The sequence below is a fragment of the Apodemus sylvaticus genome, chromosome 17 (genome assembly GCF_947179515.1).
Source record: "Apodemus sylvaticus chromosome 17, mApoSyl1.1, whole genome shotgun sequence".
Taxonomy (NCBI): domain Eukaryota; kingdom Metazoa; phylum Chordata; class Mammalia; order Rodentia; family Muridae; genus Apodemus; species Apodemus sylvaticus.
Window position 1 is genome coordinate 24290866 of NC_067488.1, and position 27484 is coordinate 24318349.

Sequence of the window (27484 nt, forward strand, 5' to 3'; positions counted from 1 at the left end):
AAGCCAAGCAGGTGTTTTCCTAAAGAAAAGATAATTTTTTTCTGTAAGTCTAATAGTGCCAGTTACTACCATATTAAGATAAATTATAGAGCCAGCTTTTAAAATAATGGTTTCTTTTTTATTACTGAGTGTGATAAATACTCAATATTAGTAAATATTAGAGAAATGGTGTTTCCTATATTTAGTCTGTCCACTGAAGCCACTTTCCCTAGGGTAGAGTTAAATCTCTTTGAATATGTACAGGGCTTGCAGTCCATTAAAGCACTCTTTTACTCATTTATTCTATGGTAATGAGAGCTATTGAACAAATCTTGAGTTACTAAGATGTCATTATGAATAGTCTGTTAGTAGAAAAAAATCTAAGCAGCAATTTATAGAGCCCAGTATTTTTTTGAAGCAGTGAGTTTTGTTTTGTTTGCTGTTTTTTCTCAGAGAAAGATGCCCATGGTATATATTCAAATGAAAACCTAGTCTTTTGAACATGTAGTACTTAAAGTTATATCTTAGGTTTTGTTAAAAATCCAGAAGTTATATGTATACATGCATACGTACATATACCTGTGCACATATATGCATATACCTACACACATATATTTACTTACAAATTAAACAATTCAGAGCAATGTACTCAGTTTTAAACATGGTTGTCTCTGAGTGGAGGAATATGAAATGATTATTTTTCTTTCATTTGTTAGTCTTTTTCCACAGTAAATAAGTTGATCCATTACTAAGCATCTCGTGTTTTGTAAACTCTTCAATAGATATGCTTATCAACATTGGAAGTGTGTGGTGCCTATTAAAGAAAATCCGTGGGATTCATAAATAGCCAGAACCATTTGCTCCCCTTTCCTCATGCAATCAGACATCCCATCAGATAAATTACAGCCCACTACTGAACAAAATATGTTGTAGCAACAACCAACATCCTGTCCGTTCTGCATCCTCTGTATTAGACCAGGAAGTTCTTCAGGGTGGGCTTTCCCTCCACATCTTTTTTAAACCTACTCTAAAAATATATCTTGTCACATAAATAGAAATTATGGAATACCAAGAAAAAAAAATGTGGCTATCATCCTTCTGCGGTCTAGGAACTGTGGTCTGGAAACTGAGCATGAAGGTTCTGTTTGCTAAGGCATCTGGCACATGCAGTAATGGTGGAGACCAGATGGTGAGGTGATTAGCTGTCTGGGAAAGCCAGCCTCAGGATTCAGGAGTTCTGTGGCCCCACTGAATCATGTTTGGAGTGGCCTCTGGAAAATGAAACACATTAGATCTTCGATTTGCCCTCCATCTCAGGGCAGAGAATTCCAGAGAAAAATAAAAGCATAGAAATTCCTTCTGGGAGCAAAGTGGTTAATATTTCTGTGGCTAGCACACAAGAATGGTACTGAAACACCATTTGGCACACATGACACACTTTTGTCACCGTGTGGTGCAGTGCTATGGTTTCATTAGACATGGTTGGATGGAAAGATGAGAGGCAGACATACTCCAGCATCTGTATGCCCGGCCATGGTCCTTCTCGGCTGTAGGATCTGGATAAAGTGGACCTGTTAAAGCTCATATTTACTATTCTATATGCACTAGCATGCTAACAGCATTAATGTGGCTTTTGAGGCTGTTAGTAATAATGTCTCTATCAAGTAGTGTGGTACCTGGTGCTCAGTATAAAAACTATACAGGCCAGCGATAATATAAATGTAAATATATATAAAATAAATATAAATATAAAATACAATACAAATGCAAGCCACATGCCATAAATACAATTATTGTTTTTAACATTTATTATAATAGTTGCCTTAATTTGCCAGCCTTTTCAAAAACTGAATCAGTGTCAGGTCTTCGAAAAAAAATTAGAATGGTGTATTCCAGCAATAAATTAGGAAGTCTTAGCTTTACCCTATTTCTAGCTATTTCTTTCAACAATCTGTTTTTCCCCATCTTTTAGAATTAACTCTTGGGAAAACATGAGCAGGAAATAGAAAGGAAAATAGTCTTTCTTCTGTTTGTTTCCACCCCAGTTGTGACCAAGGCTGTGTGTTAAATTGTCCCTTTCATTGGATGCTAGCAGTTGACCTACTAAAAAGTTTTCTCATTCTGAAGGAATCTACTTAAATATATTGATTTTTCCATGTCTCAGCATTGGTTCAATATACTTAACACATACGACTGCAGTTCTTCTCTATACCTACCTACTGAAGTTTATTCTACTTTGCTGACCATATCCTGTGGTTGCCTGTGTGCAGGGAAGAGGTTTGTCTTGTGGTTGCCTGTTGAATTTTTCGGTTGTTATGAAAGTCTTGTGTATAAGTGTTGATAGAAATTTGCAAAGAAGAAAACTGAAACAGCATCAGAGGCTGTTAGAGTCGAGTTCCTGTCAGGGCTTTCTAGTTGAATGGTATGGCTGGGTGTGGCTCAGCAGCTGCTTTCTGGCTCTATGCTGCTCTCTGCCTCTGTGACCTGACCTCATATATTTGGACCCAGATCCTCATACATTTGTATTCTGTTGTCTTTGGGGAAAGAGACTGCCCGCGTATTTGAGTCAAAGCAATCACATGGTTCTCCCAAAGTTTTTATGTTTTTACTTTATAAACCTCTAGTCAACAGGATTTATGAATAAAGTATTCAACTTAAATAGATTATTTTAACTGTTAAGAAGTACTAAGAAATCCTGGGTAAGGTAGCAAGGCCAATCATCCCTACCAGGGACAGATAATTCCATTTTTAAGTCTAATAACTCTTCCTTCCTCTCTTTCTCCCTCTCTTCTTTCACTTTTTCCTCCCTCCCTTTCCTCTTTGCTGACCATCCATTATAGACTTTATTCATTCATCAGCATATGTTTCATAATAAACAGAGATTAGCTCCTAAAACAAACCCTATTATATCACGGGGCTCACTTAAATAAATGAATATATAACATCCCATTGTTCCCATGGTCCCTTTGTTCTCACTTTTCAGTAGAACATGGCAAAATTATTACTATTTTATCTATATTACCAGTGTGAAAATCATCTACTAAGACGGAAAATACGTACAATATTGTAATGTACTACTTCTTTTTGAGACAGGATATTACTATGAAGCTATGGTGGCTTTCAACTTACTATGAATAGCAGTCTGCCCATGAACTCATGGCAATCCTCCTGCCTCTGCTTCCTGGAATGTTGAGTCATGCAGTGGTAAGTCAGACACAAGTACATCATAACTTGATTGGAGTCCACAGTCAAATGAGCCTGAAAGTGAGTGATGGTCCCACAAGGAATTAACCTGTTAAAGTCATCGTGGAGGAGATCTGTGTGAGGAAGCCTTGCGTTGTCTCAGAAACGCAAAATGGGGCTAGGTCAAGCCTATGGATCATGAGTTGGAGACCAGATGGGTAAGAAAGTGTTTGCCTTAGGGAAATGAAGACCAAGGTGGGTGATAACATGTAAGAAGAAACACATATGCAACTGTGAGAAAGGCATAGATGGGTGGAACAGAAGGGTTGGTTGGGGGAGACATGGAAAACAAGGGATACCTAGAAGATGAGCCAGAATCACTTGCTATAAATAGAATAATCAAGGATGGCCAGGCATTCTAAGCCCTGTAACTAAGTGACCTTGTTTTCTATCATCTTCACATTTTTAATTCACTGTATCAATGCATTTGGGGAAAGAGAGTTACAAAGGTAAAGAGGCTGCAAATGCTATAAAAGCGATGGTGTGGCTTTTCTTATCTCTCCTGATGCTTCTCCAGTGCTTCAATAAAAGTACACTCAGCTCTTACCACGCCGCACATACCTGCTGACCTTCCTTTCCAGTCCCTTTGTATGGTATGTCCATCCATCACTTTCCATCCCCCCTCATTTACACCGCAACCTTTACCAACACTCAGGGATCATTTCCTTTCTGACACCTCTCATAACCTTCCTTCACTTCCCCCATTTATGTACTCTTGTACGCTTCCATAGCATTCTCAAACTGACGCACTACGAGTCAGGGAGGTGGATTCAAAAGAGCTTGGGAGCAAGTAAATGTGTCTCAAAAAAGCATGATGGGAGGTGTGACGGGCTGCAGGCTGAAAAATACCACCTCTACTCAGCCTGAGTTCTGTGTTCCAAGAGACAACAGACTGACTTATTCAAAAAGTTTAAAACAGTCTAACATGTGCATGTGTAGTATGTGTGTACATGCAAACATATATATGTACATATATGCTTCTAAAACATGACCTCTAAGCAATATCTTTAGAAAGAATTTTTTAAGTGTTTATGTGGGTGGGGTGTGCTGGTGCTATGGGGAGGTCAGAAGCAAATGCTGGATACCCTGGAGTGACGTTATAGGTGGTTGTGAGCCGTCCCTCTCCAACCCCTCAGAAAACATTAGTAAAAATCAAAATGAAACAAACAAACAAACAAAACAAATCAAACAACGGCACCTCTGAGGAAGCTACCACAAATATGTTAGGTTGTGCCTTCCTGTTTATACCTGTCCCATGTCACAGAGTCCTTTACTATGCCTGTTGTCTCATGGCTTTATGACTATTCCTGAAAGCAAACATTGTGGTCTGTTCTCCACTTCATTGTATTTTACAGCTAAACCCTAAAACCTTCATGTTCACAGGACCAAGCCCAGTGTCTGTTACCCTGCACAAACACAATAGATATTCTGAATCCATGGGTTCATCTAAGTAATCATTCAATCATTATGTGTATAATGTTAAAAAAAAAAAACTCAGTGGGTTCTTCACTGGATCACAGCACCTGGCTCGCTTGAAATTCCTTCAGTAGTGATTTACCTGTCACGCTGGGTTTTCTAGGTGTTGAGTAACTCAGATAACACATTCAAAACTTATCACCCATTCATCAAAATGGAATTTGGCGTTTCGTATTCACTTCTCAATTCTTGTTCTCAGAAGCAGGCCTCTGCTCTGCCTTGTAAAGATGGTGCCAGCACAATTTGTAAAATGTTCTCTGACTTTCTGAAGGAAGATGCTGTAGAAAGGAAATTGATTACAAAATAATTGAATACACTGGGGTGTATCTGGCTTTCTGTTTAAATGGAATTGACTAAGGAAGGGTCAGAGAGGCTCCTTCATTCAGGGAAAGATGTGAAAAGATAAGGAGGAGAAAGAAGAGGAAGGGGTGTTTCCATCTGTCATGAAATGTCAGGTGGAAAAGGAAAGGCAGGCTTCCATCTTCCAGTGGAACCAGGTTTATGCACGAGCAAAGGGAATTCTCATTTAAGTATGGGAAGGGTTCCCAGCGAATACAAATGAACCCTTTTTCCTGGAGCCTCTGCTCCAATATACTACACCTCAGGTGCTGAAACCTCACAGAATCAGCACACAGCTTAAATATGACAGCAGGTTTCCAAGGAGAGAAATCTTATCTGTGCTTCCTAGATGTCATTGAATTACCCACCTATTATTGCCTAGAGAACAAATTGGCTAGGACGGACTCATAGTATAAAATGGAGATGTTTTGATGAGACGAGATAATGCAGGGAGGTTTCATATGTCAGCAAAAGGCCAAGTGAGGGAGTTCAGTTACACTAAGGAGGAAATACTCGTGTATGTGCTTGTGCACGGAAGGGGGTGGGGGAGGGTGGGTAGTGTGGAAAAACCCCACAGCCTTTGAAGTTTAATGAAATCATCTAGGCCGTGTTGTCCACATTAAGACAGAATCTAGGAAACTATGCAAAGGTGTTACCAAGTTATGAATGACAACTGGGTAGAGGGGTCATTTCAGACGGGTAGCTTTTATGAAGCTTCTTGTAGTCATTTTTCTCTGAACCTATTTCCACTTCTTTTTCTTGCAGCAAATTCTGATATCCTTGTGACTTGAAATTTTCCAAGCTATGACTTATATGCAAGAAGCCTGTCTCAATGATCATGCCTGCACCTGCCTTGGTGACAACTTTGGCATTGGCATGGGGAGAAAACATCTGGTCTTACAGCTGGCCCCAATTTATCTTTACCTTTACCAGTTTGTCTTGGGATTCAAGGCTTCTTTCCAATGAACTATTATATAAAAAAGAGAAAATAAAACCAATTTCCCAGCAAGCAGCACCCTCAGATGCCAGTTATATAACTAGGAACCACCTATTTAATTTCTACAGCTTCCATTTTCATAAAATGGAAATAATACTAGTATGAGGACCAGGAGAAAAAACTTACAGAACAGAACAGCTGGGTACACTTCCTGCATGCAATGGGTACCCAACAAATGCTAGACATTATAGTGGGCAGCTTTTCTAAACCATTCTCTTTGGCTTACCTTGTTATAGCTCAAGCCAGCTATAATGGTGCAACTTCTCACATAGCTCAATGAATTTTGAATTCTGTAGGCAGTCTTGGTATTGTAGCCTGCCACCAACCATTAGCTCCTCATACCTCTCCCCACCCCTAGTCCATGAACCTCCCTTACACACTAATTTATCTCATTAAAAAAAGCATACATAGTAAGAAGGGAAGACAATCAAATTGGAAGAGATAATTAGCAGAATGAAAGCCTAAATGAAGGGGGACAGGTTTAAGTGGTTCATTAGACCTAATGGTAATGAGAAAGCCAATTTGATATTGGGTCAAGCACCTTGGCTAGGTTAAAGCTTCCAGAATCATTGGCGTTAGTTCATTAATATAAACATATATACATACATACATACATACACACGCGTATATACATACATGTGTATATTTATACATGCTTACATGCATATATAATTTATATATTTTTCTACATATTACATATATATAATTTTAAAGGTATTAATTTCCTCTTCTGTAAATTGAAAAGTACTCTGGCCAGCATTATAAGTTGTCCTTGGCATAGTAAAAGAAATAAAATAATGTGTCCTTTTCAAAACTCATTTTTAGAGTCACTAAGTCTGATCACACATGGGTGTATCTGATCCCTGCACTCACAACAATCTCGGGCAGTTGGTGATCATATGAGACTCAAAGGTTCCTGTAGAACCTAGAGCAGTGGTCCTCAGCCTTCTTAATGCTTCGATCCTTTAATACAGTTCCTCTTGTTGTGGTGACCCCCTCCCAACCATACAATTATTTTGTTACTATTTCATAACTCTAATTTTGCTACAGCTATGAATTTAAATTGCAAGTGTCCTTGATTTCCAGTTATCTCAGATGACTGTAAAATGGTCACTTGAATCCCAAAGGGGTCCTGATCTCAGGCTGAGAAGTCCTAGAAGAAACACATCTTATATACATCTAAAGAGGAAGAGGCCACACTGTACATTGGCTTCATCATAGGCTCAGTTTGTCAAAGGCACATGCCTTTAGGACAGCTTGGCACACAGTAGGGTAGAATTGAGCAGCTTCCCACTGTTTTAGTTCCCATCCATTCCCATCCTCTCTCCTACTGATTGACCCCATTTCCACTTTAAGCCCCACCCTTCTCTTGAGCACAACCTCCATCAGTTATCATCTCACAATCCAGTGTGCCCAACTCTGTCGTACAACTAAATAGGAAGTTCCTTGAAGGCAGAAAGTGAGCCTCAGTCTGGGAGTGTGAGGCACCTTGTAACCAGCTGTACACACCCATATAAGTGAGCAGAGCAGCAGCAGATAGAGGTGGAGTGTCAGGTTGGGTCGGGGGGGGGGGGGGGATATGGAAAGATAGCAAACCAAAGCCAGAGCTGCTACGTGTGAGAAACTTCAGCCTTGGAATGAGTCATCACCCAACACTTTAAGCCATGACAACCCATAAATCTTACTTTATACGAAAGCAAATCAATGTACCTGGAAAACTGGGGTATACTATTAGTTTTTATAAACAAAACCAAAATTTCAACCCCCAGGGGAAATATGTTGGATTAAGGGAAATCTACAAGTGATCTTGTAAAAGGAACCATATTTGCAGCAATTTATTCCAAGGGCCTATACTTGGGAGCATAAAGCTTACTTGAAGCAGGAGTGTATAAAACGAAAATGAGTATCGACATATCTGAAAGAATTTCCAGAAAGTCTTTTCCATCTAACCTGCTAACAGTGATTTACTCCATGTTTGATACTGTAAATGAATACATGGTCAAAGGATATAGGTCTTATGGACTTGCAGAGAGGATCAGCCAAAGACAGTCTGAGGCAGAGGTTCTCAATCTTGTTGACTCTTATTTTTCTTATCTCTGAATAATGATTGCTCCAGAATTATAAAGTGACTGCGAGACTAAATGGCCTTATGCCTATGACACGTAGATAGATGTCTATGCGTGCACGAAGCAAAGCAGTTCAGAGGGTGTGAGGCTTGCTCTGGTTATTTGAAGAACAGTTGAAGGAAACAAGCTTGAATGTTATTCAGTTTATTATCCGTGACCAGGCAAAGCCACAAGAATAGGCTATAGATGGCAGGGATAGGATATCAACTATTTCTTTCCTTTCCTAATATTAGGCCAAAAATTGTATTATTTAATACATTGTGGATTGTGGAATTGCAAATGAAGGGAAAATATGATAAGCAACATTATGAGTCAGCAGGAGCTGAAGAGGGAAAAAAAAGGACACTTTTTTTTTTTTTGGACACAATTTTGTCTTGCACATGGAGGAAGCTGACCTAAAAACAGATGCCCTTGCAAAACACAAGCAATGTTTAGGTCTGAGCATCGAGTCTGGTTCCCAGCTGCTGAGTCTGGTCAGTGGCCTTGAGTGGACTCAATGAAGTCATACTGAATGATTTTTATCCTGTTCTGTGATAGGCAGGGAGATCCAAAGAAAGAGATAGGACAGAAACACACACAGAGATGAAGACAGACAGACAGACAGACAGACAGACATAAAGAAAGGCCAATAGAGACAGAGACAGTGACAGACAGAGACAGAGAACCATCCTCCCAAAGGGTGATTTGGAAAGAAAGATAAGATAGTGTTAGAATGTCCCTGACCTAGAGCATTATGTTCTGGGTGTGGTTTCAATTCCATAGTAACATCATAGGACACTCATTAGCAGAATAGTAAATGTTGAGTGTTAAGTGTAATTTTAACAGAAATGACTTGGAGAGTTCAGAGGAGGAGGGTTGTGAGCCAGAGTGTGCTTAGGCAGAGAGTGTAATCTGTACCCACCAAGCTCTACACACTAGGTTCTAGAAGTTATGGTCATAAAAAGCAGGGTATTCTCAGTGAAACAGGTAATCAAAAAGAGAAACCTACTTACCCACAAGAGGGTGAACTTTCTGTGTTGAAAGCCTTCAGTCACTAGATAAGAATAAAATACAAAGAATAATGGCAAAGGTGGGAAGGATGATAGCAGCCAGAATGCCAGATTCATTGTCTCACTTACAGTCCTTGACAACTCAGGGTAGCCGGAAAAGCAAGGGCAGCCATGTTGAGCATTTACCCCAGGTTCTGCTGTAATACCTTTATAGCTATAATTTCACTTAACCCTCACAACGACCCTGGGGGGTGTTTCAATTTAACAGCCACTTTACAGGTGAGAAATATAAAAATCACTGAAATGGTAAATATTTCTAAAAGGTCACATAGCTAGTAAATTATAGCACTGTCGTGCAAACCCAAGTCCATCCAGCTCTTAATCTGCTGCTCCTAAGGACAATGCTGCCTCACCTCTGAGGACTGTTATCTTTCACCAGATAACAACCTGAAATGGTTGACTCCATTAGGGTTATTCTGGACAAGATGACCCTCCCTTTCCTCATCCTACAAACTAAGAAGTTTCTGTAATTAACAATGAACTTGCACCATATAGTCAAGGGCTACCCTTTCTTCCTATTGGCAACCTGCTTTAACCTACTTCCTTGCTTTGCTTGAATTCCTAATCTGGTGCTTAACACACCTGGTAGTCTAGTATTATGACAAATACTGAGACACCATTTTTGCTAAAAGCATTAACCCTTCAATTGGGACTACAAGGAAACTAAATGCAGGAGAAAAACCTGGAATCTCTGCCTTCATTTTGTAAGCCTTCTTTGCTTTGGCACAGTCACGTGCTTGGCTCTGCATATGGGCATATGAGTCATTCAAGGAGTGTCTATCTCCAAACCATGATATATAATCTATATCCATACTCCTTCAAGGTCAAAGACTGAGATCTTTCACAATCAGCCATTACAATGTTCTTTCCCAGTACCTAAAGGTCTGTAGAAAGACCCAGGGGTCCTACTGGATTCCAGAATCAGAAGAACAGCTTCCCAGATCACCCCATGATAAGATCACCAGGCAAACAGGGGCAATTGGCTTATGGGAATGAAGTGTCAGTCCCCTCAAGCAATAAGAACTTCTACCCACCTATAAGACCAGAAAGTGAGACTATACTTTGGCTCAGATGTAACTATGCATAGTCCTTGTTCCAATTTTCCTCTATTTAACTCCACAGTTCATACCAGTGTCTTGAAGATGGATCTGGGGTTACATTGGACCTCCATCTTTCTTCCTAGTGTGCCACATTGATTTCCTACTTTCTATCACTGCAGTTTTCCATAGTTGGTATATTGGGATAGGTAGTAGAGCCTCGCCTGCTGCTACTATCAGATCTGTTGCTTTTGCTTTAAAACCATATTACCACATTGATGTCTATGCTATCTGTTTTGTCACCCTGTGTGTGGTTTGCATAAGGCCTGGTTCTTGGTCTTCTTTACCTCTTCATCTTCAGTGCCTCCACCAGACATTCCCTGTGATGGATGGAGAAGTGTGAATAGGAGGTAGAGTCTGAGACAGTAAAAGAAGTACAGGCATTCATTGAGGCCAGATGTTCAAAAGAGCCCATCTTCACAGTGGCCCTGGGGAATAGTCAACAGATTAGACTGGGTGCTTCAAAGGGGAACAGAAGAGAAGGGGAGTTAATACTGAAAAAGCAGCTACAGCTAACATATGCAGAGAGAGCCCCAAATGCCAAGACATTTAGCCTGAGTAATAACATGAAAACTACCTGTCTTCAGGCAATTGAAAGAGTTGAGCTCACCCCCTGCGAAGCCCCAGGGTAGAATCATTTCCACCTTTAGGGCCTTTAATAGCTGATCTGGATGGAATTCACATTCTATCCAATTCCCTGGCTTGGGATAATGGAGTTTTTATTCCCCCCAAGACAATTGTCTTAAACTCTGAGGTGGAAAACAAGCAAAAAGCAACTGCAACATTTTTAGCGGCCTAATAGGCCTGACTGAACTCTAAGACTTGCTGGGAAAAGAAATTGAAGCTCAAAGGCCCAGTTGCTTCTGCTGTAGTAGTCGAGCTACCTCTGAGACTGTTTTTCTCAGCACAGGAGGAACCTGGTCTGTTTTTTTTTTTTTTTTTGTGGGCAACAGGATGTACTAAGATGTCTATAGCCACAGACCCCTTTGCTGTGTGATAACAGAGAGAGAAAAGATATCAGCGTTCTAGTTATTGTTTATTATATGTTTATTATGTGCAGGCCTTGGGCTAGGCATAGGGCTTAACTCATCCCCAGTCCTTTGAACAAAGGGCAAAGGCTCAGTCAGTTTCTCAAGGTGATACTTTGAGCAGTGTGAAAAAACACATCTCTGGGGCTCCCAAGCCTATTTTGTAGTTACAGAACTATGCTACTACATGGGGGATAGCAGGAACTGCTCTGCAGCTTGTAGGATAGCTAAGCTAGGGCTAAGGCCATATCCTGGGTTGGAGCAGAATTAAGACTGGGTAGCCTGGGTCAAGGAGAGTAGAGACGAGGAGAATCCAGAAATTTAAGAGAGTCTTAACTAGAAGCAAAAGCCAGAGTAAAGGTAAGTAGGAGACAGGTTACCTGGGGAAGGTGATTATGGAAACCAACTATAAGATCGAGAATCAGACACGCAGCTCTACTTAAATATCTGAAAGAGAATGGATTTGCTTTGTGCAAAACCAGAAGTATAAGAACTTAAATTTGAATTTGTGACCCCAATCTTGATCACTATAGTGTTCCTAACTGTTATCATTAAATCCCCTGGCCTATGTTCTTTCAAAATTGGTCTCTCTACTTTAACATCAGCATTCTTGTGGGGTTGTCCTTCCTTTCTAGCCATGGAGACTATGACAAAACAGATGAAAGTGAAACTATTCTGATTTCACCCTACCCTCTAACAGGGGAAGATGGAAACCAAAGGGCAAACTCCAAACAATTTTGACTGTGCAGCAGTGACACCTGGACCTGAGAAGCCATTTGGTAGGTGTGCTTTCCAGTAAGTGGACAGGTCTGTCTGAAAGAATGATTGAAAGATAAGAGGCAAAAATACAGAGACATGCAGAGATGGGAACGGGAAAAGAAATGAAGGAGAGAGAGAGAGAGAAATGGAGAGATTGATTTACAACATTCAATACTGTTCATATTGGTCCCTGGAGCTAATTCTTCTCAATTTGTCTTAAGAGAGTCAATAAACATTGCTGTTTTGCTTAGACAAGTTTGAGTTGAATTCTGTCCCTTGCAGTTGTAGGATCCTGGTGTGATACAGTAGCATTAGCAAATCCCAATGCATGTGGATCAAAGTGAAGAAGTGAGGTTTTCACCAGGAAAGATCTATTGAGGAAAGGGCTAGATGATACTAATACCATGAGATTTTATTGAAATGACCTTCAGATTTGTCTGGGAGGTCCTGGTAAAGCCTAAATTCTAAGAAAGCACACAAGCCACAGGAGGACACTGCTGCTCTTTGCTTGTGCCTCAGTTTCCTCCCCACGGGCCATTGGCTTCAGTATTTTCCCAACTCTATTAACATATAATGTGATCTGTTGATAGCTCACTTAGAAGACCTCCTGGGTAGATTTCACAACCTCTCTCATTAAGAAAATACAAAGGCAGCAAGAAGACTTACCTTTTCCCCAAGCTAAACCATCGTGTAATTAGTATACAATAGAGCTTGCAGTTCGGGGGACATTGCCAAAAAAGACTCAGAGCCACAACTCTATTATGAACAAAGCTAAATTTCATACTGTATCCCAAAGGAGCCCCAACAAGGTTGCTTGACTTTTTACAAAGATGTTATGTATTTAAGAAATTATTTTCTTTTTCTTCTTCAATACGAAGGGTTGAACCCATGACATCAAAAAGCCAGGCAAGTGCTCTATTACTGAACTAGTCTCAGTTTAGGAAAGTCTTCTTTAATAGCTAAGAAAATCTATATCACATATCTGCTTGTAGGACTCTACCATAAAAATCCCATCACAGACCCTTCTTAGTATCAGGTCTAGGTAAGGAAGAATTTTTGACATCTTCCAGTTATGTGCATGGAGGTCATAGCTAAGATCTCTAAAACTTTTACTTTTCTAATAGATATGTCTACAAGGCTCACATGAACTAAGCAGTTTATGGTTTAGCTTCTTCATTATATTATATTAATTATATTATATTTATTATATTATATTCAAAGCAGGCATCCGAGTTCAGAGAGTAAACAGCATCAACAGAGGAAACAAGCAACTCAGAAATGTGCAAGCATTTTTACCAAGTTACAAATCTTGCAGATGCACTTCACTGAAATTAATTCCCAGCATTAGGTACCTTCCAAAAATTTTGAGGTAAATGAACCTCCTTCCAACCCAAACAAGAATAGTTGTTGATTAACATAAGCATTGAACCTCACAGTTCATGAAACCTGCATGTTTCAATGTGACATTAGAATCCTGAGGCATACACAGTGGTCCCTGGATGCTGATAAGGGACGGAAAGATTGCAGCTTAGTCAGAAAGCATTCTGCTATCCCTCCCCCATGTCACTCCCCAGAAGAGCCATCAATTGGCCTACCACCAAATACTTATTTTTCTATGAACAGGCTGAGTTGCAATGACTATTGTCCAATAGTAACTTGGACATCTTTCACTCTGAACCACTTCTGTAAATGCTTATTGGATCGACCCTTCGGTATGCTTCACAAGCCTGGAAACTACTGGAGGGAATTGTGTGTCTCCACTCATCTCTAAAATGAAGACTCTGTTCAACATAGTGCTCAATGACATTGATGCTAGCATGCCGACAAGGGTTTTTAACCTAAACCTGTGTCTAGAGTGTACTAAACTGGAGGTTGATTGACAAATTTTCAGTGTAGAGTCAAATGGTAAATATTTTAGGGTTTGCTGGACATTTATTGTAAGCAATTTCTACATATATTCTAGAAGTGAGTGAATATGAATTTTACATGTGGATGTTGACATTTGAATTTGGGTGTAATTCTATGTCACCAAATTATTATTTTTCAACAATTTAATAAGGCAAAAAGTCATTCCTTTCTCACAAGCCACGCGAAAGAGGCCATGGACTCTCACTTTTGGGTCCCTGTGTAAAGAACTTACCGATCAGCACTCTTATCTTTTCAAGATAGAAACTGAAAAATGAACACTAACAGCTGCTAGATTCATCAGAGAAATAAATTAGCACTAAACCATGGATCAGAACAGTTATATCTCATGGGTGTGGGTGGAATGCAAGAAATTCCTCTGGCGCCCACAAAGCCAACTTCCAGGGAGAGTGACATATCTCCTTACATTCAACAAGACTCTTCCCAAGCTTGCAGCAGTTAGAAAGGGAAGGTCACTATTGTTAACGGTACTCACATTTTCTGTTCTTAACCCAGATTGCCCTCAATGGAAACAATTTTATCATAGCTTACTCAACTGAGATTTATAAGAACTAAACTGCATTCAGAAGGAAACTACAAGCTTAGCCTCACTACACTTCTTATATCAACTAGGGTGAAGAATATATTGGCACATACTGGACAGGTTTATAAGCTGATTGTATTAATATTTACATTTTGCATATGAATTTTAATGGAAAATTTAAAAAATTTTCTCACATGGGAAAATGGTGGTTATTCTTGATTGTCAGCTTGGTAAGATTTAGAATTAGTCACCACAGTAATGAACCTCAGAGCATACACATACACAAGTTGGGTTTCTAGACTGCGTTAAGAAGACCCACCCTCTAGATTCAAGAGAGAACTTGAGCTGGGTAAGAGAATTCATTTCTCTTGGCTTCTTGACTGCCCTGCAATATGGTCAGAGTCTTGCCGCCATGAATCTCCCCAACCTTGCCATGCTGGTTTGGGCCTTCCAACTGTGAGCCAGATAATTCCTTTCTTTCCTACATTGCTTTTGTCAGACATTTTGTCCTGACAACAAAAGAAACGGATGGTCCAAGGAATACATTTGACTGAATAGGAAGGTAATTTCCTTAAATCATAAAACAACCATAAAAGTTAATTAACTAAACAGAAAAATGAGCGAAGACTATAAACTAGACATCAAAAAAAGCCCTTGAATCTGTAATAAGGCTGACTCACCAGAAATGGGACGTAGAAATAGGATTTTGTTGTGCTCATGATCAACCCCTATTCCTTCACCATAGTACCATTGCACTAGAGTCCCAGTTAGTAGCAGATTAGAGCTGAAAAGAATTTCAAGGCTCAGTTCTTATTTATGAAATAGTCTCTCAGGGAATCCAAGGCAATAGATAAGACAAAATCAAGGACATGTGGAAAAAATCCTCAGCTTCTCATGCCTACAGCTTTCACAAGCAGTAAACACAGCTCAATTCAAGAGGCAAAAAGGTAAAAAAAAAACATGTGGTGCATTAGAAGTGGTGCATAACCGACAGCTAACTGACTTCTGTCCTTAAACTCTGAGCTGGCTCAACACTATTACAATTGTCCCCACTGTATTCAAACAGCACCAGAATTCCATTTCTGTCCCTACAGTAGCAAACAGGAAGCTATAATTCATCTAAGATGACTACAATTCCTGGTCTACAGAGGGAAGTTGGGGCCTGGAGGCATAATTAGCCATGGCCCTTGCATTTTTAATCATTTATGATGACACACAATTAGAAAAACCTTAGAACACTTTCTTCATGTATACAACTGTGTGAGGGGTACAGGCTTCTATGTATGTATGTATGTATGTATGTATCTATCTATTTATCTATCTATGTATCTGTCTATGTCCATCCATCATCTATCCATCCATCCATCCATCTATATAAGTATGTATGTATGTGTGTATGTATGTATGTATATCATCTATCTATATAACTATCCATCCATGCATCCATCTATATATCTATCTCATCTATGTATGTATGTATGTATCTATATCTATCTATCTATCTATGACTATATGTCTGATGAAGGCCAGACACCAACCTTGAGTTTCATTTCTCAGGTGCTTATTTACCTTGTTTTTCAGGAGAGCAGTTCTTACTGGCCTGGAACTTAACAAGTAGGCTATGTGAGTTGGCCAGTGGGCCCTGGGCTTCTGCCTGTTTCCATCTCCCTGGTACTGGGATTGCAGGCATCTACTACCAAGGTTGATATTTTATGTGGGCTCTGCCAATAAAACTCAGGTCTGCATACCTGCACAGCAAGCATTTGACTGACACTCCCAACCTGAACAAAAAAACTGAACATTTTTCTCTAATAGTTAAACATATTAGTATTTTTAATTGAAGAGGTCCTCTTCTAGACCCTGCCAGAGACCTGCAACAGAAGGGTTTCTTTTTATCAAAATAGTAACTCAAATTACAAGTCACATCGAGGCTGGCTTCTAGCAATTCATAGACTTTTAGCTCATGGGTTGCTGGTTCTCAATAAAAGTAAAGTCATTGAAAGAGATTTGACATGGTTCTTTACCAAGAATAAGGCTGATGTCTTTTCAGAGAACATCCTGTTTCCCTCAACTTCTCAGAAGCTTTCTACTGCAGAAACAGCACTCCTGTTCAGAAGCCTCTGGGAGTATGGATTCCGAAGGACAGCATTTGTGTACTCTGTGTGCCCTGGTTGTATTTTATAGGTTAAAAACTGGATTTCAAGAGGCACATAAGAGAGCACTCTGAGAGCAAGAGCTGGCCTGGGACTCAGCGTTTCTGTGGATGCCCTTCCTGTCGCCACTGTTCTATTCACTAACAAAAGCCTCGCTGTTTCCAACCCGTTGCAGGTCGAGCACAGTGCACTTCACTCGGGTGGCAGTTCTGCACAGCAGTCAAAATGATCGCCAGGATGGAACCAGGCAGGAAACCCACTTCCTTTATGGATGAAAAGAGGAACCTCAGACAATGAAAGGCTATGCATTCGTCCTGATCCCTGTGCCGTCACCTCTCATTACCTGCATGAAAGAAGGGGATTGTTTGGATTTCAGGACTGGGCACGTTCCTTGATTTTCCGATCCAGCTGCTGTTCATTCACAGGCTCTCGGTTGGCCAAAGCCAAATGCCATATGTCCCGTTTAGTACCTGGTTCAGATTACAGTGTATACTGCTTTTAGCCTTATTGCCTAATACGATTTCATTAATCCTCCTCTCCAATTTTGGTAGAACTCCAGCTATAGCCTTTGGGAACAGATGTTTTGCTGATTTTCTTTGTTTATACGCCACAACCCTGGTCTATGTGTTGGGTACTGGTAAGCACTTATGCTTGATAGAAAGAAAACAAAACATTAGGTAGAAGAATCTACTCTCAACAGGATACTGATAAAGACTGGTAATATTCATTGAATACTTCTTTATAAAAATAACTACATAGAATATTTAAACTTTTAGAATGCCCAACAGTTATCTCAATACATATTATTCATATTAAAAACAGTATGAATAGACGACTGAGGGTCATTAGTCCTCAGATGAGTATAGAGAAGAAACTGAACTAGGCTCTGAAGCTCTGTCTCTCTCTGTGGCACTGAATAACATGAGTGGTTTTTGTTTCCTAGCACAAACAAAGCGACAACCACGAAGCTTCCTTTGATATTTAGACACGTTAGGAGTCTGGTACATATCTTCACTACACATGCCTAATTTCTAAGAGTCATGTGTCTATGAGAACTATTGTCAGATGCATAGGAAGGTCTGCAGAGTCAGGATGCTGCAAGCTTCCTGGAACACTCAGGGAAATGGTTAGTTCACTAAGTCTCCAAGAAAGTGGCAGCTAGGAGGTTGTTTCCATCTTGGGATCCGAATTATTCTTCATGGACAAGGTGACATGGTACTCCTATATAGATAGCTGGTCTCTGTTTTTACCATGGGGTTGGGGGAGGTAGGTCAGTGGCAGGGTACAGAAATAATTCTCTTCATAACCACCTAGTAGAGATCTGGGAGTTCTGCAGATACTTGTTCATATACCAGAGGCATAGAAACCAAGAGTATCATTTATTTTTAGGACATGGCATTTGTAGGTCACTTAAAAATGCAACCACCACAAGATAAAGCAGAAAACAAATGTTTCCGCGGAGTCACACTGCAAAATAAATAAATACATAAGTAAACAAACAGTGAGACCAAAAGGAAGAAGGCCTGTTTTAATGATCTGACGGTGGGACACTGAGCATGAACATCAACACTGTAAAATTTTATTTTATTTCTGCAGGAAACTGTAAACAAGGCCAAGAGAAAAATGGAAATGGCACCAATACACTGATGCCAGGCTAATTTCCTTAAACTATAAAATAATCCTATTCACAAGAGTTAACCTAAGGGGAACTGAGCAAAGAATATAGCTAAGGAAAAGAAGCGAGGGCTGGGCTGTAGCTCAGGACGGAAGCCCTGAGTTTGATGGCTGGGCAGGAAGATGGCGTGGGTGTGTAGTCTGAGCAGCTGAGATGATAAACAAGGCGAGCTATAGGCAAAATCACACCCGAGTCATGAGAGAAGATATCAAGTCATGGTTTCTAGTTTGAATCTGGCAGGGAGTCTTTTTCTTTTTCATGCTGAGTATGTGAATTCGGCTGAGTTTTGAGGTATCAGGAAATATCTTTGCATTCCAAAAGAAGCCACATGTGTTACTGTTGGAGGCAATGATTGTGAAACTTGGGCATGCTTTAAGTCCTCCTTAGCATGGGTGAATGCAATAAAAATCAATATGATTAGTCACTAAATACAGCTGTCACATTAACCCACTTAGAAAAGGTAATTTAAAAAATGTTTGGAGGTGGTGGTATGAAATCTCAAGTTCTTTCTGTTTAAAATTATATATGAGGTGATTTTATTTAGCATGTAAATTGTTGATATACATAAAATAAATTCAGAGTAGTTTCTGTAGTCTCCCATTAGTGGAGTATATCCTAGTACAAAGGTCATGGGGAACACAAGATTGCCAATGTTCTCAAAGCCCTAACAATATGCACTCTCTGATACAAAGCAAATTCTATTTCTGGGAGCGTTTGCACACAGACAAAAAATGATGCTTCTTTAAGAATTCTCATTATCTGGTTTAAAATAGCAACAGATTAGATTCTACCAACTGTCCATCAAAACAAGTCTAGTCAATTAAATTAGGATATACACAGACTCATCAAGATAATTAAAACAGGACATCCAGGCAGTGATAATCAGGCAACTGTTACATACAAGGGGAAGATTCCAACTATGGTGTGGAAAGATACTGTCTTAGTCAGAGTTTCTATTCCTGCACAAGCATCATGACCAAGAAGCAAGTTGGGAAGGAAAGGGTTTATTCACCTTACACTGTAGAAACATTGCTGTTGATCACCAAAGGAAGTCAGGACTGGAACTCAAGCAGGTCAGGAAATAGGAGTTGATTGATGTAGAGGCCATGGAGGGACATTTCTTACTGGCTTACTTCCCCTGGTTTGCTCAGCTTGCTTTCTTATAGAATCCAGGACCACCAACCCAGGGATGGCACCACCCACAAGGGGCCCTCCCCATTTGGATCACTAATTGAGAAAATGCCCCACAGCTGGATCCAATGGAGGCACTTCCCCAACTGAAGCTCCTTTCTCTGTAATAACTCCAGTCTGTGTCAAGTTGACACACAAAACTAGCTAGTACAGATACCCAAGAAATCCTCTTAGGGTAGATAGCAAATGTGCAGGCAAATGTGTCTGCAAGGTTTCATTTACTCAAGCAAACTAGAAGCTGGGTGGGGCGGGGCACCCCAGGAAGTAGTGCGGCCAAGGCAGGAGTAGGGTGAGTATGGGGTAAATCTGGGCTACAGAACAAGTCCCAGAAGAACTTGAATTACAGAGGGTGACTCTATGTAAAAACCAATCCATAAATAAATAAGTAGAAAAAGGAATGAATGAGGGAATGAATGAGTGAAATAAAGTGTATATAGCCAACTCAATTGTCCTGGTCTCTGAACACCATTGCTCAGAGACTGTTTAATAGATCTAACAGCTCAAGACAATTCCATGTCAAAGAGAACGTCCTATTTATCACATGCATATGATGGTTATCAGGTACCCTATTTTTAATTTTTAAAGTTTTCCTTTTTTTGTCTATCTGAATAGTCATCATAAGGCTGTTTCACAAACATAGAAATATTATTTATCTAAATCAAAACAAATGGACAAAGAAAAATGTCTGTTTTATGGAGAGCAAGAAACATCGTGCTTCTCTCTCTCTCTCTCTCTCTCTCTCTCTCTCTCTCTCTCTCTCTCTCTCTCTCTCTCTCTCTCTCCAACCTCCTGCCCATTTCCAGAACCTGGTGATTTATTTGGGTTCTCCAGCCTGCTCATTACCTCGTGGGCTGAGTGTATTCTCTTTAAATCATTCTCTTTAAGAGCATGTTTTTTTGGCCCTTTGTGTTGTACTTTGTTTCCATAGTAACAGCAATTATCAGCATCTGCTGTTATGCTGACCCTTCGTATTTTTATTCACCTGACCTTAAAGTTCAATCGAAGCTGAACAGAAATTCTCTGGAGATCCTGCTCCTATTTCTGAAACTGTTTCTAGAATCCCTTCCCACCCAGTGTACTTTATAACTGCGGGCAGTGTATCTACAGTCTACACACATAGACCCTGTGGTCATGTCTCAGCACCCCAAAGAGCCTGCATGTGAGGACCACTCCTTAGTGTGCTCCCTCCGTGAACCTTAAAAATGCCCACAATATAACAAAGTGGGTTTAAGTGGCGCAGTTATATAGAAGTTAGGTTTTGCAACCAGCCTGCTTTGGTTCAAATGTGGCATCTAAGGCTGTGTTATCTCGGGCAACTTACTTGATGTATCTGTGGCACAGTCCCCTCTTCATCTGTGAAACCAGAATAATAGTTACTTAGAGGGTTATTTTCTGCCTTAAATATATAAAACACATAGATAGCCTTTTCTGTAAAAAGCCCTAATAAATGTGTGCTATTTGGAAGCTTCTCTAAGTGCCATTTTTGTGGTAGACTGGCTACTGCAATTTGTACTTTTCTGAAGTTAACATTCTAACATTCTCCCATCCCTATGAATTCAAAATGGCGATTCTGGTTGGCAGAGAGACATAGTACCCCTCTCCTTTCCTTCAAGGTCTTCCAGGGGTCACACTGAGAAGACAGCCAGGAAGGAGACTACTTAGTCACACAGAATCCATCTCTATGGCCCAGGTTCCTTTACTGCAACTCTGACCAATGAGGTTATCTATCTACTCAAAAGCCAGACAATTGTTTTCATGTTCTATGTTCAGTGCTAGGGAAAAGGGTAGGTATTCCTGTCTGGAAAAGTGGCCATCAAAAGCAGCAGGAAAGTCAGAACCACCATGTTACCAGTTACCAGAGCAGACACTCTCCTAGCTGTAACATGTTCTTAACACTATCTTCTGTGGAGTACCTCATATTTGCTGATGAAGTTTCAATGAATCACCACAAGTATCTAGAACTTAGCCAGTACCCTAAGGCCAGGAGTGACTGACCCACAGTAGCCATACCCTCAAAGCTTCATCAAGGGAACATTTTAAAGGTATCATTAAGTATGACTCAGTACTCAGTACTCACACTTAATATTACACTTAGTACCATCTAGTCAGGGCTCATCAACAAATACTATAGACACATGCCCATCTGTCACACACACACACACACACACACACACACACACACACACTCTGACATATATATCTTCTGTAACAAATACTAGTTTTGTTTTTTCTCTCTATTCTAACAACATCATATTCATGACAGCAGATTTCATAGAAAGGAGAAGATGGACAACTCATCTACGTAATATTGTAAGAAAGGAAATAGAGAAAAGAGTCCTTCCTACTGGGCCATGCATTTCTTCCTATTGATTGATATCAGCAGCAATTTCAATATCGGCCCCTACAAAAATCACCTGTGCAATGTTTTCTCCAACCCATTAATCTCTTGCTGCTGAGTAGCTTCTGCTCCCAGGAAGCATACTGATCTGATAGTTTCATTCTGTTGCTATAAGACACTCTGACTAAAAGTTACTCAGAATTGGAAAAGGTTTATTTCATCTTAAACTTCTAGGTCACAGTCCATTAACGAGCTTAGGTAGGAAGTCAGGGCAGAGGCCTGAAGGAAGGAACCAACAACTGCTTTCTAATTCATTTTCTAACTTCCTCACGGGGTCATGTTCAGATAAATTTTTTGTATAACCCAGTCCAACTTGCCTAGGGATAGTGTTGCCCACAGTGTACTGGGTTTTTCTATGTCCATGGACAATCATTTTAATACCCAACAGTCATGCCAATGGGACAATATTATGGAGGCAATTTATTAGTTATGATTCTTTTCAAACATGACTATAGATTGTGTTGAGTTGATAATAAAAACTAACCAGGACATGATCCTAGTAGAATTATTGACAAGGAGCTAGGCAAAACCACCACTGTAGCGTCTACACGTCTAATCCTTCCCTATAGGCTAGGTCTGCCTTGTCTTTTCTTTATGAAAAGAACCGGGCCTAAGAACAGTATTTCTTTGGCCAATATCCAATACCTAATTGAAAATGAGTCTTATTATAACACGAACTTCATAAATAGAGGGGAGAATTAAAAATGTCCAAAATATAGATATCTTAAAATTCAGATCTTTTACTGTGGACTCATCTATATTTATATCATCTATCCATCAATCAATTATCTCTCCACTAATTATGTACATATAAATCTATCATATATTTTTCATATCTATCAACCTATTACCTATCTACCACCCTCTAATTTAAGTGTACCATATTTGTTTTGCTATAAATTTCCTTTCTGTTATCAATTCTTATTTGTATTTGGTTTTAGAAACTGACCAGTGTACCAGACTAAATTATTATTATTAACTTGAAATTATTGATTGAGCTAATTTACTTACATTTTAGTTTAGCAGTTAGGGAATGAGAAAGAAAATTAGATGCACAGAAGAATGACCTTGAGATCACAGTGGGCAGTGCCACTTTGGATCCTGTATTGCTGTGCTGCAATGTCACAGCCAAGAACTTGGTTATTCAGGGGAGGGGGAGAGGGGTTATCATGACAGAGGTCAGGCCACTTGGATACAGTGATACCATATTTGTCTTCAACAGTTTAGAACCCAAAGCTCAGAAAGGAAACTGCTCCATCCCAGAGGGAAGTAGACAAGGCCCAGGGAAAAGCAAAAGGCACAGAGACTGAGTCAATAGTTAGAATATTAGAATCCAGAAATGAGATGCAGAGGCAATGAATTTGAGGTAGGGTTTGTTTTTCTCTTAATCTCTGCAGTTTCTGTCACCTGAAGATTGGAGGAGCCAGTATTCTTCTGCAAAACTCTAGCTTTGTACAAAAATGAGAAGAGTGTTAAAAGAACACACACAAAGGTTTTCTCTTCCTCATCTTACAAATGCTTCTAAACAAAGGTTTGCGTTTCTTGGCTGTGCAAACAAAGGCAGCTCAGGTTGTAGAGGCATCAGTGGACTCTGCTGGTCCTCCCATTTAGCTTCCAATCGGTTCGGTCAGATAGGAGACTTTCAGTTTCTAAATTCTTTTTAGGTATGGTCAATTTTCATTCTAGACCCTGGCTTGGAAGCAAAGTGGAAGATGTGCTTTCAATAGAATCACATCACATGTTATTTTCTTTGTAACTGAACCTCAAACATAAGAGCTTTAAATTTACATTAAGTTCTCTGAGAATCTTTTATATTGGGATGTTGCCCTGTGAAGGAAAACCTTCTAAAACCTGCTGCTCTCAGTCCTGCTCAGTAACATCTTAGCACATGCTTTCTCTCTGTGTTGTAGTGTGCCATGTCATCTGGAAAGCCTCTCAGATAGGAACTAAGGACAGGCTGCAATGATTTGGAGAAACAATTTTAAAACCTTACACAGTGTCTCCTGGAAGTAGATAAGGATACAATCTTGCCTGGTCCCTTTAAGAACCCTTAAGTTCATAAAGGACAAACATGGGGGAAAAAACAATTGTGATTGACGTAGGCAAGAACAGAAATGTTAGAAAATAGTTAGAGCCAGCGTCTCTTCTACAGCCACTGCACCAAACACTGTGACTTTATCTCTCCTAGTACTTGATATTCAGAGGAGCTCTGTGAAGTATGTACTTTTATACCAGACAAAGGGAAGACAAAGAGAGTAATTTACTCATTCAAAATTACTCAAGATGCCTTAATAAGAATATGGAGACAGCTGAGCTTCAAAGGTCTCATCCTCAGGACTTTAGGTCATATACTTTCACTATTGTACTGTTGCTTGCCTATGATTTTCTATAGGAAAAACACCAATATTTACTGGAAACTTAATGCTAAATTAATTCACTTCTGAGATTGAGATGTGTCTGTGCTATATGTGAGGCAATGGAGATTCAGAGCGGAAAACCATCTTCAGACCTGTGTGTCTAACTCTGGATCCCATCTCCCTTCGAGTAAATCATAGAGAAGTGAAAGACAAAGTCACCAATGACCCCACAAGGTCTTAGGTGGCTAAAGAAATGTGGACAGAGATGAAGAAAAGCGAAGAGAAAGAGTAAAAAAAGTAGCTGCTGTGAAGGAGAGACTACAGCAGGTACATAATGAATTGGAGGAGAAACTGAAGAGTCACTCACAAGCAGCAGGTCAGACGTGTGCTGTGGGCGCCCCTGTGGGTAGTCCCAGCACTGCCTTGAATGCTGTTAGCAGGTCTGATGGGCCACCAGGCTCTTCCATGCTGATGGAAGTGAATGCACTCCTGTGTGTCTAGGGGACACCAGCAGCTGTTTATGATGGGGAAAATGCTCAATCCTATTTGCATTTAGACAGATCTCCTTGGCAGTCTTATGACATATGGAGTGCAGGAAAGGCAGTAATTGGATTCCTTGAGGTGGCAGAATTGACGGAACCCAGTGAATGAGAGAAAGGAGTGTGGGATGATTCCAGGTTTTTCTAGTGTGGGAGACTGCTTGGAGATTGAAAAAAAAAAACTGAAGAGAAATAGCAATTTTTTTCTGAGAAGAAATAGTAAGTTCATCCTCGGCATGTTGAATTTGAAAAGGCTTTGGTACAGAGTAAGAGTATGTATGGGACAGTTCAGAGATAATTCTGGAAATTGAGGGGAAATGTAAAGTTAATTTTTTGTCACTCTGCTCTTGTCTAAAACTAAAAGAAATAATAAGATCATGATAAAGCAGGTCAACAGTTACTTTGTTTTTGTTGATTTTTGTTTACTCTCATTGAAGGGATTGTGTGTGTATGTGTGTGTGCACGCGCATGCACGCACGTGTGTGTTTGTGCATGCAATTACCTCCTTCTCTTCTTTGTGTACTTGAAATCTACAAAACCCAACCCTAATCTAAGTGATCCTAATTCTGTAGCCACATCCCTGTGGCCTGGCTCTGGACACAATGTAAGCTTTGGCATTCTCTGTTGTGGTGAGTCCTGCTCTGGCCCGGAGGCACGTGAAGGCAAGATCAAAGCTCACAATGCAAATATTGTTCTGATTAAAAACGAACTTTCTACTTTTGATGTGGGGAGCCGGTCAACTTCTGCTGTTGGTAGGAATAATGACTAACGGGGGCATTTAGTGGAGAGGCAGGGATGATCAGGGCACAGCCAGTGAGACATGGAGACAGAGAAGGAAGTGGAGATGGAGAAGGAAGGAGGAGGGAGGGAGGAAGGGAGGAAGAAAAGAAGGAAGAAAAAGAAGTCGACCGTCCCAGGAACAAAGCAAGGATCCACAGAACAAGAACAAGTACCATCATGATGCCTTTCTTGTATTGAAGGCTTGTGCTGTGGAGGAAGGAGCGGGGCATCTCCATTTTGCCCCCCTCCCCATTCCATCATTGCTCTGAGGGCTTGCGGAGCTTGAGGAAACCCCTGGCTCCTGGGCTCTATTCCCTTAAACTGACAAGAGAAATCCCCTGGGGGGTTGTAACAGCTGTTTAACCTTTTATGTCATGGCTCTTCCTAGGAGATGTCTCTTGCCCTGGCCCACTACCTCCTGTATTTCTTGAGGAGAAGGACATCTGCATCATTACAGAGTAATGAGACACAGAGAGGAGACCTGACCCATTTCTACAAATCACAGAGATAGGTAAAGGACCTAGGCCACATCCTGTGGAGCAACATTTTACATTTTAGGAAACTGAGAATGCAGGTTTTATTTATCTATTTTTTTATTCAATATATTTTAATTTACATTTCAAATGATTTCCCCTTTTCTGGTCCCCCACTCCCAGAAAGTCACATAAGCCCCCCTTCCGTCCCTCTGTTCTCCCACCCATCCCTTCCCAATTCCCTGTTCTGGTTTTGCCTTATACTGCTACACTGAGTCTTTCCAGAACCAGGGGCCACTCCTCTGTTCTTCTTGTACCTCATTTGATGTGTGGATTATGTTTGGGGTATTCCAGTTTTCCAGGCTAATATCCACTTATTAGTGAGTGCATACCATGACTGATCTTTTGAGACTGGGTTACCTCACTTAGTATGATGTTCTCCAGCTCCATCCATTTGCCTAAGAATTTCATGAATTCATTGTTTCTAATGGCTGAATAGTACTCCATTGTGTATATATACCACATTTTTTTGCATCCATTCTTCTGTTGAGGGATACCTGGGTTCTTTCCAGCTTCTGGTTATTATAAATAGGGCTGCTATGAACATAGTGGAGCATATATCCTTATTACATGGTGGGGAATCCTCTGGGTATATGCCCAGGAGTGGTATAGCAGGATCTTCTGGAAGTGAGGTGCCCAGTTTTCTGAGGAACCGCCAGACTGATTTCCAGAGTGGTTGTACCAATTTGCAACCCCACCAGCAGTGGAGGAGTGTTCCTCATTCTCCACATCCTCACCAACACCTGCTGTGTCCTGAGTTTTTAATCTTAGCCATTCTGACTGGTGTAAGGTGAAATCTCAGGGTTGTTTTGACTTCCATTTCCCTGATGACTAGTGACCATTTTTTAGATGTTTCTCCACCATCCGAAGTTCTTCAGGTGAGAATTCTTTGTTCAACTCTGTATCCATTTTTAATAGGGTTATTTGGTTTTCTGGGGTCTAACTTCTTGAGTTCTTTGTATATATTGGATATTGGCCCTCAATCTGATGTAGGATTGGTGAAGATCTTTTCCCAATTTGTTGGTTGCTGATTTGTCCTTTTGATGGTGTCCTTTGCTTTACAGAAACTTTGTAATTTTATGAGGTCCCATTTGTCAATTCTTGATCTTAGAGCATAAGCTATTGGTGTTCTGTTCAGGAACTTCCCCCCCCCCCCCGTACCGATGTCCTCAAGGGTCTTCCCCAATTTCTTTTCTATTAGCTTCAGAGTGTCTGGCTTTATGTGGAGGTCCTTGATCCATTTGGAGTTGAGCTTAGTACAAGGAGACAAGGATGGATCAATTCACATTCTTCTGCATGCTGACCTCCAGTTGAAC

The 27484-nt window shown here is 40.3% G+C and overlaps 1 protein-coding gene and 1 long non-coding RNA gene across 2 annotated transcripts in view; one reads left to right on the forward strand and one right to left on the reverse strand.

Moving 5' to 3' along the window:
• Positions 1-27484, reverse strand: part of Sntb1 (syntrophin beta 1) — a 260581-nt gene that overhangs the window by 205551 nt on the left and 27546 nt on the right. The window lies entirely within an intron of this gene.
• LOC127667643 (uncharacterized) lies at positions 11965-17196 on the forward strand. The gene is made up of 2 exons (XR_007973908.1): positions 11965-12113; positions 16871-17196. It is a non-coding gene; the product is annotated as an uncharacterized LOC127667643 (long non-coding RNA).